The following is a 12,429-nucleotide window of genomic DNA, read 5'->3' on the forward strand; positions in this document are numbered from 1 at the left end:
TGACGTAACCTGCCCAGAGAAACACAGCTGGTTAGAGTCGAATGAGAACTAGAGACTGGATTCCAAGTCCAGTTCTGCCTCCTGATACCCACTGGATGGGCTCTCTGACAACCTAGGATCGCCTTCTCACCCAGCCCTTATTCGAAAGGAGCTGTGTCTCCCTGGACCTGGCTAGTGATTAACTTTCAGCAGCATGCATGGCTCTTACTATATGGGGAGACACAATTGGCTTCTCACCCTTCCTTCTCCTTTAGCCTCTGGCAGGGGCTGGCCGGGCTAGAACTTGTTTGTCCAGTCTTCCATCCTGCTGCAACATCTATGACCAACCGCAACTGACGGGACCTGAGGAGAAATCACCCCGAGGGCATCTGGAAAGGGTTGTGCTCTTCACGAAAGGGAAAATACCAAGCAAAAAACGTCCAATGTCCTGCCTTTGGATGCAGCGCTGTGAAGCAGTGGTGTATGCAGTTTGGCAGCAACTTTACAACCATGAGGGCAGAAGCCTAAAAACAAGGCCAACACTGAAGAAGGCAGAAAGGAAAAACAAAGTATCAGACACTTTGTTTTTGTCTTTTTAAACTTCTGAACTATCATATATAGAGAAAATGACAAGCATACAGCTCCATGAAATTTCACCAGTGGAACACACTTGTGTAGTTAGCATCTTCCAATCATTACCGGCCCCCAAGTATAGACACTATCCCGACATCTATGCCTGCTTTTGTACCTAATGTAGATAGAACCTGATTGGACCCTGCCTGGTAAGTCATTTTCTGAGTACATAGTACTCTTCTGTGTCTGGTGTCTTTCTTTAAACATTATGTTTCTGAGGTTCAGCCACATTGTGTGTAGTTGCAGGCCATTCATTCTCACTATGGAGTAGAATTCCACTTGGAGATTATGCTACAATTTATCGATTTTTCTTCTTGATGGCCATGTGGGTAGTTTCCATTTGGGCTGCTACAAATAGTCCTGCCATGAGCATTGCAGGATGAAGAATGTTTGGGTTTACCTAGGAGTGGAGCTGCCGGAACACTGGCTGTGTTTACGTTCAGCGTTAGTAGATGGTGCCGGTTTCCCAAAGGGGTGGTACCAGTTTACACTCACACCAGCCGCGTATGAATGGCAGTGGCTCCACATTCTTGCCACCTGGATTCTTTCTGAGTCACTGAAGTAACCAAACCTGGAACTGGCTACTTCTGACTTGTGAGAAGGTGTAGGCAGTATTTCTTTCTCTCTCTTTGTTTTTTATCCTCACCCAAGGACATTTTTCCATTTTTTTGTTCAGATAGAGTGGGAGGGAGAGAGAGGGGGAGAGAGAGAGAGAGAGAGAGAGAGAAACGTCGACATGAAAGGGACACATCGAATGGCTGCCACCCGCACCACCAACCAGGGCCGGGGACAAATTGCAACCGAGGTACGTGCCCTTAGCGGGAACCGAACCCAGGTCTCTCTGGACCACAGGCTGACGCTCTACCCGCTGAGCCAAACCGGCCAGGGCCCACTGGGTACTCTTATCTGAGTCTCTCCCCACTTCATTATATCCTTCATCCTGCCCACAGTACTAACTGCCACTTGAACTCCTGAGGTCATCGGATTAATCTAAACACAACTGAACTTGTTTTCTTTGATAACTCTTTAGCTTCCCAAGAATACACTGAAAGGCTTCTTTGCTAATAGCCAACTAATCACTAGTATAGTAACTGTCATTAACTGACAACTCATTGTGTTTGCCAAGCCCTGTGCTAAGGGCATCATATATATTATTTCATTTTATTCTTACAATAATATTTAGGAGATCTTTGTGCCAATTATCAATTCATGGCTCTCAGCGCCAATCCACCCTTCATTGCTTGGTCCGTGGAAATCATCTTGGACCTCTCAAGAGTTTTTCCTTTGCTGGGTGACACCATGGTAAGCCAGTAGAGGGCGCTGGAGAGGCACTGCAAGGAGGAGGAAGCTTTCTTCTGTTGGGGCAGGGGGTGCCCTTCCGCAGTTGACCCGGCTGCTGCAGTGCACAGCGGCCAGCTGCTTTCCCCACCACCCCTCCCGGCGCCTCCAGTGAGACATCTCTCCAGAAATGGCTTTTCCCAGCGTCCTAGAGGGTGGGTTTTGAGCACGTTTAGAGTTCTAGCAAGTCCCTTTATTATGGTACCATCACGACTTCTTTGCTACTCAGTGAGTCATGACTGTGCCCTCTCTAGGAGTCTGGATCTCCGCTCTGGGAGGGGAGGGGCTTCCTTGGAGCTCTGTCTCAGCTGAAGCAGGTGGTGGCTGCTATTTTTGTATTCTAGAAAGTTCTATTCACTTTTTTTTATCCTCACCTGAGGACATTTTTCCTATTTTGTTCAGATAGAATGGGAGAGAGAGAGGAACAGAGAGAGAAAAAGAGAAACATCGACGTGAAAGGGACACATAGAGTGGCTGCCTCCTGCACGACCCCAACCAGAGCTGGGGATTGAACCTGCAACCCAGGTATGTGCCCTTGATCAGAATCGAACCCATGACCTGTCAGTGTGCAGGCTGACACTTTAACCGCTGAGCCAAACTGGCCAGGGCAGTTAATAATTCTTTGTATTGCCCTGGCCGGTTTGGCTCAGCGGTTAGAGCATCCGCCTGCGGTCCAGAGAGACCCGGGTTCGGTTCCCGCTAAGGGCATGTACCTCGGTTGCAGTTTGTCCCCGGTCCTGGTTGGTCGTGCGGGTGGCAGCCACTCGATGTGTCCCTTTCACATAGATGTTTCCCTCTCTCTCTCTTCCTCTCTCTCCCTCCCACTCTATCTGTGCAAAAAATGGAAAAATGTCCTCGGGTGAGGATTAAAAATAATAATAATAATAATTCTTTGTATTGAACTTTCTCTGTTCAAATACTGTCTAGTTTTTTCCATTAGACCCTGATGGATACAGTCCTTTTCTGATTATCTTTTTTTTTTCTTTATTGATTTTAGAGTGAGAGGAAGGGCGAGGGAGAGAGAGAGATAGAAACATCAATGAGAGAGAACATCGATTGGCCGCCTCCTGCATGCCCCCCACTGGGGATCGGGCCCACAACCTGGGCATGTGCCCTGACCGGGAATGGAACTGGCCACCTCCTGGTGCGTGGGTCGATGCTCAACCACTGAGCCACAACGGCCGGGCCCATTTATTGGTTTTCTTTTCTATTTGTTTAGTTTTCTCTGTTATTATTATTGCAGTACAAAAAGCTCTGCCAGTTGACCCTATCTCCTCTCCACACACTGAAACATATTATTTCCAACAGTTTCACCTTCTTTACGAAATCCTTCCTTGGAGCTTTCCGACTTGCTCCCTACAGACCTTTTTGCCCTTCATACCTGGTCTGCCCTTCACATCACGGTGGAGATCTCCTTGGACTCTCCTGTGTGCATCAGTCATCCACGTGCTTCTAAAGTTTGTTGTTTTTGTCTCCTCTTTCTTTCTTTAAAAAATACCCTTTGAGCCCGGCTGGTGTGGCTCAGTGGGTTGAGCATTGTCCCATGGACTGAGAGGTCCCAGTTTGATGCCTGGTCAGGGCACAGACCTGGATTGCAGGCTCGATCCCCAGTGGGGGGCCTGCGGGAGGCAGCTGATTCTCTCACATTGATGTTTCTGTCTCTCCCTAAAAAAAATTAAGTAAAATAATACCCTTTGAGCCCTGGCTGGTTTGGCTCTGTGGTTAGAGTGTTGGCCCACAGACCAAAGAGTCATGGGTTTGATTCTGGTCAAGGGCATGTGCCTCAGTTGCAGTTCGGTCCCCGGCGCTGATTGGGGTCGTGCAGGAGGCAGCCAGTCGATGTGTCTCTCTCGCTTCAATATTTCTCTCTCTCTCTGTCTCTCCCCCTCCCACTCTATCTGAAGATAAAAGGAAAAAATATCCTCAGGTGATGATTCAAAACAAAACAAAACAAAACAAAACCTCTGAGGCCCTAGTTATAGGCCCAGGTTTATGTTTCTTTAGTCTTGCTCTAAAGCAACTTTTCATTAACTTGTTATCCTTTGTGGAGAATCTGTATTTATTAAGGTTCCAATAAAGAAATTATTTTATTTAGGAATAAAGTCTTTTTACTGTCAGTTCAGTGGGGCTTGGGGAGAAACCAAAAAAGCACACATGTTTATTTGAACAACTTCCCCCTTTACTACTTACTCTTTTACAACAACATTTTTTTAAACTACTGCCACATTTACAAAGCTCTTTGGTGTTCTATGCTGAAGATCTACTGTAGTTTATGTAGCATATTTCCCTTTGTTGGACATTTAGGGTGTTTGTATTCATTTGCCACTGAGAAATTTATATAAGGGTCATGGGCAGACCAGTGTCAACAGGCAGGTTGTCACATACACAGTCTGGGGAACCCACAAACCACTGGGTTTATCTTCTTTGATGCCCCATCCAGCTGCCAAGGGCGGAGCGTCCTCGCCGCCTTCCAACTCGCTCCTAAGTGGCAGCTGACCCAAGAAAGCAGAGTTCATTATTTTCAACGTGTCTTCAGTTTTTTCTTCTCCCCTATTTTGAATTTAACTCCTAACTTTGCCTTCAATATATGAAATGAACCGATCACTGGCTTCCCTTGCATGTCAGCAAGGGGTGTGCTAATTCACTTTCTGTCCCTGAGTTGGTCTCTGACACCATGGCACACAGTGTGTGTGGGCCCAGTGGAACCAGTGTGCTCAGACAATGCCGCCTGCCACCGATGAATGAGGCCGGCGCTTTGGGGGCTGCCCTTCCACCATCTCGGCTCATCTGACGTCAGCCCATGAGTGGGGGACAAGCTTTCGGCATCTCCGGTTATAAAACGCCCCAAATAATGGCATAAGGACACCGAAATAAATAGAGGCTGCTCAGCAGAAAGCTGAGTTCTGGAGAAACGTGCAGGGAGCGTGCAGAGAACCTGGACCTTCCCGCCTCTGTACACAAACACAGACCGGCAGTTCACAAGTCAATGCAAGGTTTTCAACATCCAACCGTTCGGAGTAATGAAAAAAAAAAAGTCAGAAGTAAAGCACTCTATACAGTGCCTTTCCTTGTCCTTTGAAAACTCCAAAGAGGCTCAAGCAACAACATTCTCCTTCTGAGCTGAAACCGACGGGCTGAGGCGGGGGACAGTGCTCCTTTCATGACTGCGAGTGAAGACTGGGCTCATTCATGGACTTGCTGGGCTGCAGACCACACCCTTTCTGGGCCTCTGCGTGAGAACCAGGGCTCGGGCGGGCCCTGATGGGGTCGCTGACCTCTAGGGGGCAGTGTGGGGTCTGCTTCTGAAGCCGCCTTCCTCAGGAGGAGCCCCGAGCTGAGAGCTTTTAAGTCAGGGGCTCTGTCACTCTCCATAGGCTTCACCCTACGTTCCCCAAGACGCTGCCATGGGCCAGGCCTGGGGACAGGCACCAGTCCCGTGAGGAGACACACTCGCGCTCAGAATCACGAGACTTTCTCATGTCACGGGCTCCGATAACAAACACCAACCTGCCAGCTATTTGCACCAGTCAAACAGAAGGGGGGCTTAGGGGAGCCCCTTTGGTTAGGAGAAGGTAGCCAAGGAACTGGATGGAGCAGTGTCTTCTTAGATTGCACCCTAATAACTAAAGCAAAAATTTCCAAAGATGCTCTTATTCATGTGCATGAGATTGAGAAAATATGTTTTCCATATTACATATTTAGGTACACTTAAAAATGTCTTTATTTTACTATGTGGGGAGGCGGGGGAGTTGCTGGTGGAATTGTAGGAGGCAGCGAAAGCCTCTTCCAAGCCACCCCCTCGGGCTGTCTCTAGCCAGGCCCCACATTAGGCACCAAGAGTGGCATCCAATACTGTCCCTGTTGTGGAGGACGTTGCTGTGTCACGGAGTCACCAAACAAATTTTTAAAATGCAATACAATGCTCCAGCCGGTTTGTCTCAGTGGATAGAACATCGGCCCTCAGACCAATGAGTTGCGGGTTCGATTCAGTCAAGGGCATGTATCTTGGTTGCAATTCATCCCCAGCTCTGGTGGGGTCGTGTGGGAGGCAACCAGTCGATGTGGCTCTATCACATCGATGTTTCTCTCTGTCTCTCTCCCTCCTTCCCTCCCTCCCACTCTATCTGATAATAGGTGGAAAAACATTCTCAGGTGAGGAATAAAAATAAAAGCAATACAAGGTGATGAGTGCTACTCATTAATCGATTTTCTGAGTCATTCTTTCATTGTTTATTGAGCACCTACTGTGAGCTAGCCACAGTCCTGGGGCCTGAGAGCATGAGAGTTCTTGTTCCCGGAACTCATCAGGCAGGGAGACCCTCGGGGTAGAGGTTGCCTGATTAAATACAGGATGGCCAGTTAAACTGGAACTTCAGAAAGAGAAAACACACGTTTTTAGTATGTCTTATGCAGTATTTTGATTGGCAATGTCTGGCTACCCTTCCTAGGAGGATGCAAAGTACTGAGGAACATGGAGGGAGAAGGACTTCCTTCAGGTGCCTGTTGAAGTGGCATCTCCTTGTCGAGGCCTCCGTGAGCAGCCCTGCACCCCAGCTTCCCTGCAATGACAGTCTCGCCCAGGAGAATGGAGCCCCTCCTAGGCGGGTGTGCAGTCACTGCGTGTGACTCAGTGGATGTTCCTGGGGAGGTGGAAGGAGGGCATGGTGGGAAGGGAAGGTGTCACAGAGGAGATGGCACTGGAGTAGGGGCTCAAAGAAGTACATGTCCTGAGGAGTGACACATACAGATTCTTGTAGCCACTGCCTCAGACAAGACAGAACAATTCTTATACCCCAAAGATTTCTCTCATGCTGCCCCTTTTGTATTCCGACCTTTCTTCCTGCCCTAAACTCTGGCAACTACCAGTCTGTTATCTCTTCCTATATTTTTGTCTTTTCCAGAATGTGATATAAACAGAATCATGTAGTCTGTAAACTTTCGAGACTGGGGTTTTGCTCTATAATGCACCTGAGATTTCACCAGACTGTGTGTGGATCAGTGGCCCGTTCCTTTTCATTACCGAGTAGTATTCCGTTGCATAGGTCTAACAGCTTATCCCTCCACCATTCAAAGACATTTGGGTTGTTTCCAGTTTGGAGCCATTATGAATAACGCTGGTGTAAACATTTGTATACAGGTTTTTGTGTAAAATAAGTTTTCATTTCTCTAGGCTAAATCTCTAAAGTGGATTCTTGGGTCACATGGTAGGTGAAAGTTTAACTTTTTAAGAACTTGCCTGAGTTTTCCAGAATGGCTGTACGATTTTGCATTTGAGAGGGTAGAGTTTGGTTGATCTTCCTTTCATTTATACGTTCCTTCTTCTGTTTCTTCTTTCTTTCTTTTAAAAGTTTACTAAAGTATAACGTACATGTCATCTTAAGCGCAACATCTTAAGTGTAAAACCACTCTGCATCTTTCATTTGGCCAACAAACACAGCTTCTGTTAAAACAAGGAGACAGGCTCAAAATGGAGTTGCTTATGCTAAGCCTGACATCACCAACCGAGACTTACATAAATTACAGTTTCAGTTCTCCCAGAAATGGAATCTTAAACCGGTCAATCAGGAATCGCCTAATCAACACTAGTTAGGTCATCTGCCTGCCGGCCCTGCCATCCCCTAAAGGAAAGTAATTTCGCAATAACTACCCCATTTTTTGGCCTAGTACAAATTCCTTGTTCCTGCTCCCTCCTGCCTATAAAGGTATTTTGTTTTGTACAGCTCCTCAGAGCTCCTTTCTAGCTGCCACATCGGATGCTCGAATAAAGCCAAAAAGATCTTTAAAAATTACTCAGTTGCATTTTATGTTTTTGTTTAACATTTTCATTCATATAAGCTCACGCAAGAAGCCCTCTGGAGAAGCGGTGTCTCCAGCACGGCACTCAGGCACTGAACCCTAACACTTGGTGACTGAATGAATGAATCTACAGTATTTACGCTCCAATGGCTTTAAATCATACCCATTCTCCCTTCTCTCTCATACGCTGAAGAGGTCCCAGTGTCTAAATTTGCTTTCTTCTTCACCGTTTAAATCGATTTTCTCGAGTGCCATTAAACCTTTCTCGGACACAGGGCCCTCCTAGAGAATCCCAGGAGGAGACGCAGCACGGCTCTACGTGGCAGGACAATGTGCATTGTTCTGTTTCAACACACATTCTCAATGTTGCTTTTCTGCGCCCTAATGCAACCTGCAGAGATTTTCATTCTATCGTGCACAAAGAACGTTGAGATTTACCCTGTGCCAGTTACTGTGCTGGAGGCCAGCGTACGGAAGTGAACAAAACACAGGCCAGTCTCAGCCCTTTGGTTATGCAGCTCAAAGCAGGTGGTAGGTGACAGAGTGAGGGAGGGGACACGCAGGGACAGCGCTAAGGAGGCACCTGGCAGAGGCTCCTCTCCCAGGCTTTGTTTTTAAAACCTTTTCTCCTGGAACCTTCCAAACATACAAATGTCGAGAGGATAGTACAACACACCCTCAGGTATCCATCACCCAATTTCAACTACTGATAACAACATTCTGCCCTTATGCCAGCCATCTCCTGTGCCGTCTTCTCCTTGAGCATGTGAAAACCAACCCCAGCACGATCATTTCGCCCATTTCAGACGTCTCTTTGCGGTTCTAACAGAGGAGGCATGCCCCAGCCAGTCTCGAATGGGGCAGGAGGGCTTCCTGGGGGCTGTGACACCTAAACTGAGGCCTGGAGGAGTAGGGTGAGCAGCCAGGTAAAGGTGACGGGGGAGGGATGGGGAGAGAAAGGTGTAGTGATGTGGCCCGAGCAAGGGACAAGATTAGGAAGGCCTGCAAAGACGAGACAAATGCTCTGGCTTCACCTGCACACAGAGAAGAGCCATGACAGTTCTGAGCAGGGCGTGATGTGACCGGATTTGCCTTTTGGACGGCAACTGGGCTGTGGTGGAGAGAGTGGACTGAGATGGGGAGACGGTGCCTCGGAGACTAGCGGGGCTTTTGTTCCCTTAGAAGCTACAGGGTGCAGGGGCTGGGCGTGGCCCTGGAGCCCCACAGCCTGGCCCGCGTTGCATTTTTATTGTATTATTCAAACCCCAGTGTGGCTTCTTACAAACCGAGTGGCTTTGATCTGACACATAACCAACTTTTCTGAGCCTCTCTGTCCTCGTCTGTCCCCCACACAGCACTTTTTATATGGGACCTTGATCACAGTGGCAATGAAGAATGAATGTCTAGAGAGAGAACCTAAATGGAATCAGAAATGCCACAACTGCCTGGCTATGCTCCTACTCCTGCCTCTCGCCCAGGTTGCAGCCTTCAGGCCCCTTCCCTTCCAGAAAATTCTGTTGTCAGGAAAAGAGCACCGAACTGGAGGTGGGGACTCAGAGTCTAGAGAATTCAATTCAGGGCTCCACTGAATCTGGAATGTTCGCCGAGAGGCAGGCCCACTGCCCAGCCCTCCGTGCGTGTCCCGTGGCTGCCTGCTGGGTCTGCTCAGGCCCTTTCCCTCACCGGGAATGCAGGTGTGTGCACATCTGGTTAGTCTGCATTGCCAGGTGAGCGCTCACTGTATTTGGGACCCTGTGCTCTATGCTCTGGGGGCCCGAGGATGGGTGAAGAACAGCACTCTCCTCCCCTCAAATCCTTCCTGCTCTGTGGGCTCATGCCCACGCTGAGCTCAGGTGGTCCAGAAGCCACAGCCCAATAACAGCACGGAGTTGAGGGTACCTGATGGGGGCAGGTCACCAGAGGAGAAGTCAGGAGATTCTAAAGGGACCATATCCCTCCCCACAGGTCCTGTGCTGTGAGGAGGGACAGAGCTGGGCTGATCAGGGAGGGCCTGAAGGGGCAATTTGGCCAAGTTCAAAGGGTCAGGGGACCACATTGGTGCCCAACATTCCTCTCCTGGTGCTGCACCTCCATAAGCGGCCACACGGGGTCAGTGTCCCTTCATGCTTCGGTTGGTGCAGCAGGCCCCCAGTGGTCTCCCTGCCGAGTCCTGCAGAGTTCTGTTTGATTGTGAAAAAACTTCCCCAAGGCTGGGAGCCACGTGGCTGTTAGGCCAGAGGGACCCAATGGTCCGGCTGAGGAAGAACAGTGGATCACTTGCAGAGTCACACACTGCTTCGCTGAGAGCAGCCCCGGGCCCTGCCCAGATGCCCCGCACCGCTGGCTCCAGGCTGACTCATTCAAACCCCAGTGCACTCATCGGGACTGACAGGGGTTGGCAGGAATGTCCGCCAGACAGGGGAGAAGTCTGAATTAGGCAAGTTTACGAAGATGGGGTGTCATGCCCGTCAGGAACATTCATTCTATTCTGTCAATCCCGACAAAGAGGGAAAAAATAGGGTGCGCTTATGATGGTATACGCTGCAACATTGTCTATTCCTGACGGGAGAGAACCTCCCGGCAGAAGAGAGCTTGGACATCGAACCAAACCCTGCCTTTTACATTCACGAGGACGGAAAGAATCGCCCACAAACAACTTCTGCTTCTGCCTTTCCGACCTTGTTTCTCTCCCAGCCGCCACTACTTCTGGTGCCAGGTGCCGCAGGCCACACTCACACTGCAGGGATATTCCTAGAAGCCATTTCTACAATGGGGCAAGGGCGCTGGGATGATTTTACTAGAAGTGATAGCAAACCCCACTTACAAATGTACTCAATCAATTTCCTCTTAGCAGATGCTAAAAATGCCCACAGCCCCTCCCAGCACCAACATGAAAGGAAATGTGATTGACCAAGGGCTATCAGAGGGGGAGACCAGTCTTAATCGATTAGAGTTAATATATCTCACTTGCCCAACTTCTATGAATTTTAAGCAATTGCTAAGGGCCTCTCCCAGGAACCTGGCTGAGACTTTTGCCAGCAAGGGGTCCTGAAGCCTATGCTTCATTAGCTTCATTTTAAATCCACCCTTGCCTGGGACCCCTCCCTCTTTTCCCATCTGTCCTTCCTCCCTCTCCCGGAACTGGCTTGCTTAGCTCCTCTTCCAGCTTGTTACTTCCGGTGGGAGAGATTCCTTCCCCTTCTGGATGGAAGATGGAGCAGGTCTCCGTCCCCAGCCTCTCTGGACCTCGCCCTTCCTTCCAGCAGACACACGGCCCTTCTAAGCTCTCCACTGATTTGCCGGCTAGCGGCTCAGACATAGGGATTGAAACAGATTCTTCTAATATACCTTTACCTTCCTGCCACCTGGGTGTCCCAGAGAGACAAAGTCCCACACAGGGGTCCATGATGCACCTTTAGTTGGGGTCAGAAGGTAGAAGTGAATAATGACGTTTCTGAGGAAAACAGATTGGGGATATCCTGGGCCTTTGATCCCTGGAGGTGGGGTTGGCAAGATGGGTATGACTGGGCAGCGGTGGCTGAAGCTAGGGTCACCGCCTCCTCCCCCTGGTCCCTCCAGACTCTATGCTGAGTGGTTCCCTGGATGAGACCAGGTCTCTTGAGGGCAGAGGCTGTGTCTTATTTACCCACTTGATCCCTGCACTTAGCATAGTTCTTGGGATCTAGCTGGTGCTCAACAAATGCTGACTATAAACAACAGAATGGAGTTGGGGGACCCAACTGCTCCCCGGTAGGCCCCCTTCCCCGGGGAATAATAAAGGTTGCATTGTGTCTGAGTGGCTATAATTGACACAGGTGGGACTCAAGTCTGGGTTTTTGAATCATCGCCCACAATGGATACACTGTAGAGTGTCGTTTGCCCTCCTGATCATGTGGCTGGCCAGGACTTGCGCTGGCTACCACTGTCAGCATTGCGAGAGCATCCTGCCGCGTATCACTGGACTGGGTACGGTTTCTACTCAACGTGCATCACTTTCACACCATCATGAAAGGAAAAACAATTGTAACTCAAACCATCCTAAGTTGGGGACCGTCTGCATATGATTCTTTAACTTGGCTTCTCCTGTGCAAACAGCTCTGAGTCTGGTTCAAAACCCCCGCATTTGAGTCCCGCATCTGTCAGTTACAAGCCGATCATGCTGGTCTCTGATGGTCTGTGTACAGGAGCATCCCACCAGGCTGGGGCCCGGCTGGGGCACTGAAAAACACTGGTTAGCAGCCTGGCCAGTTTGGCTCAGCGGTTAGAGCGTTGGCCTGTGGACCAAAGAGTCTCAGGTTCAATTCTGGTCAAGGGTTCGTACCTCAGTTGTGGTTCGTCTGGGCCCTGGTTAGGGTCCTTAGGGAGGCAGCCAGTTGATGTGTCTTTCTCACATTGATATTTCTTGCTCGCTCTCTCTCTCTCCCTCCCTCCCACTCTATCTGAAGATAAATGGAAAAATACTTTCGGGTGAGGATAAAACAAAACACTAGTTACCTAAATACATAGATACGTGAATAAATGAGCAGTTGGGAAGGAGCTGGCCCCCGGGAGGCACAATCTCTGGTCATCACAAGAGAAAAATGAGAACTCTTGGTTAAGCAAGACAGACTGAAAACCTCTCTCCTCCCTCCCCAAACTCCACTTAATGAAATTTCATTAAGCAATTTAAAAGGTGTGAATTCC

The sequence above is a fragment of the Molossus molossus genome, unplaced genomic scaffold (genome assembly GCF_014108415.1).
Source record: "Molossus molossus isolate mMolMol1 unplaced genomic scaffold, mMolMol1.p scaffold_m16_p_20, whole genome shotgun sequence".
Taxonomy (NCBI): Eukaryota; Metazoa; Chordata; class Mammalia; order Chiroptera; family Molossidae; genus Molossus; species Molossus molossus.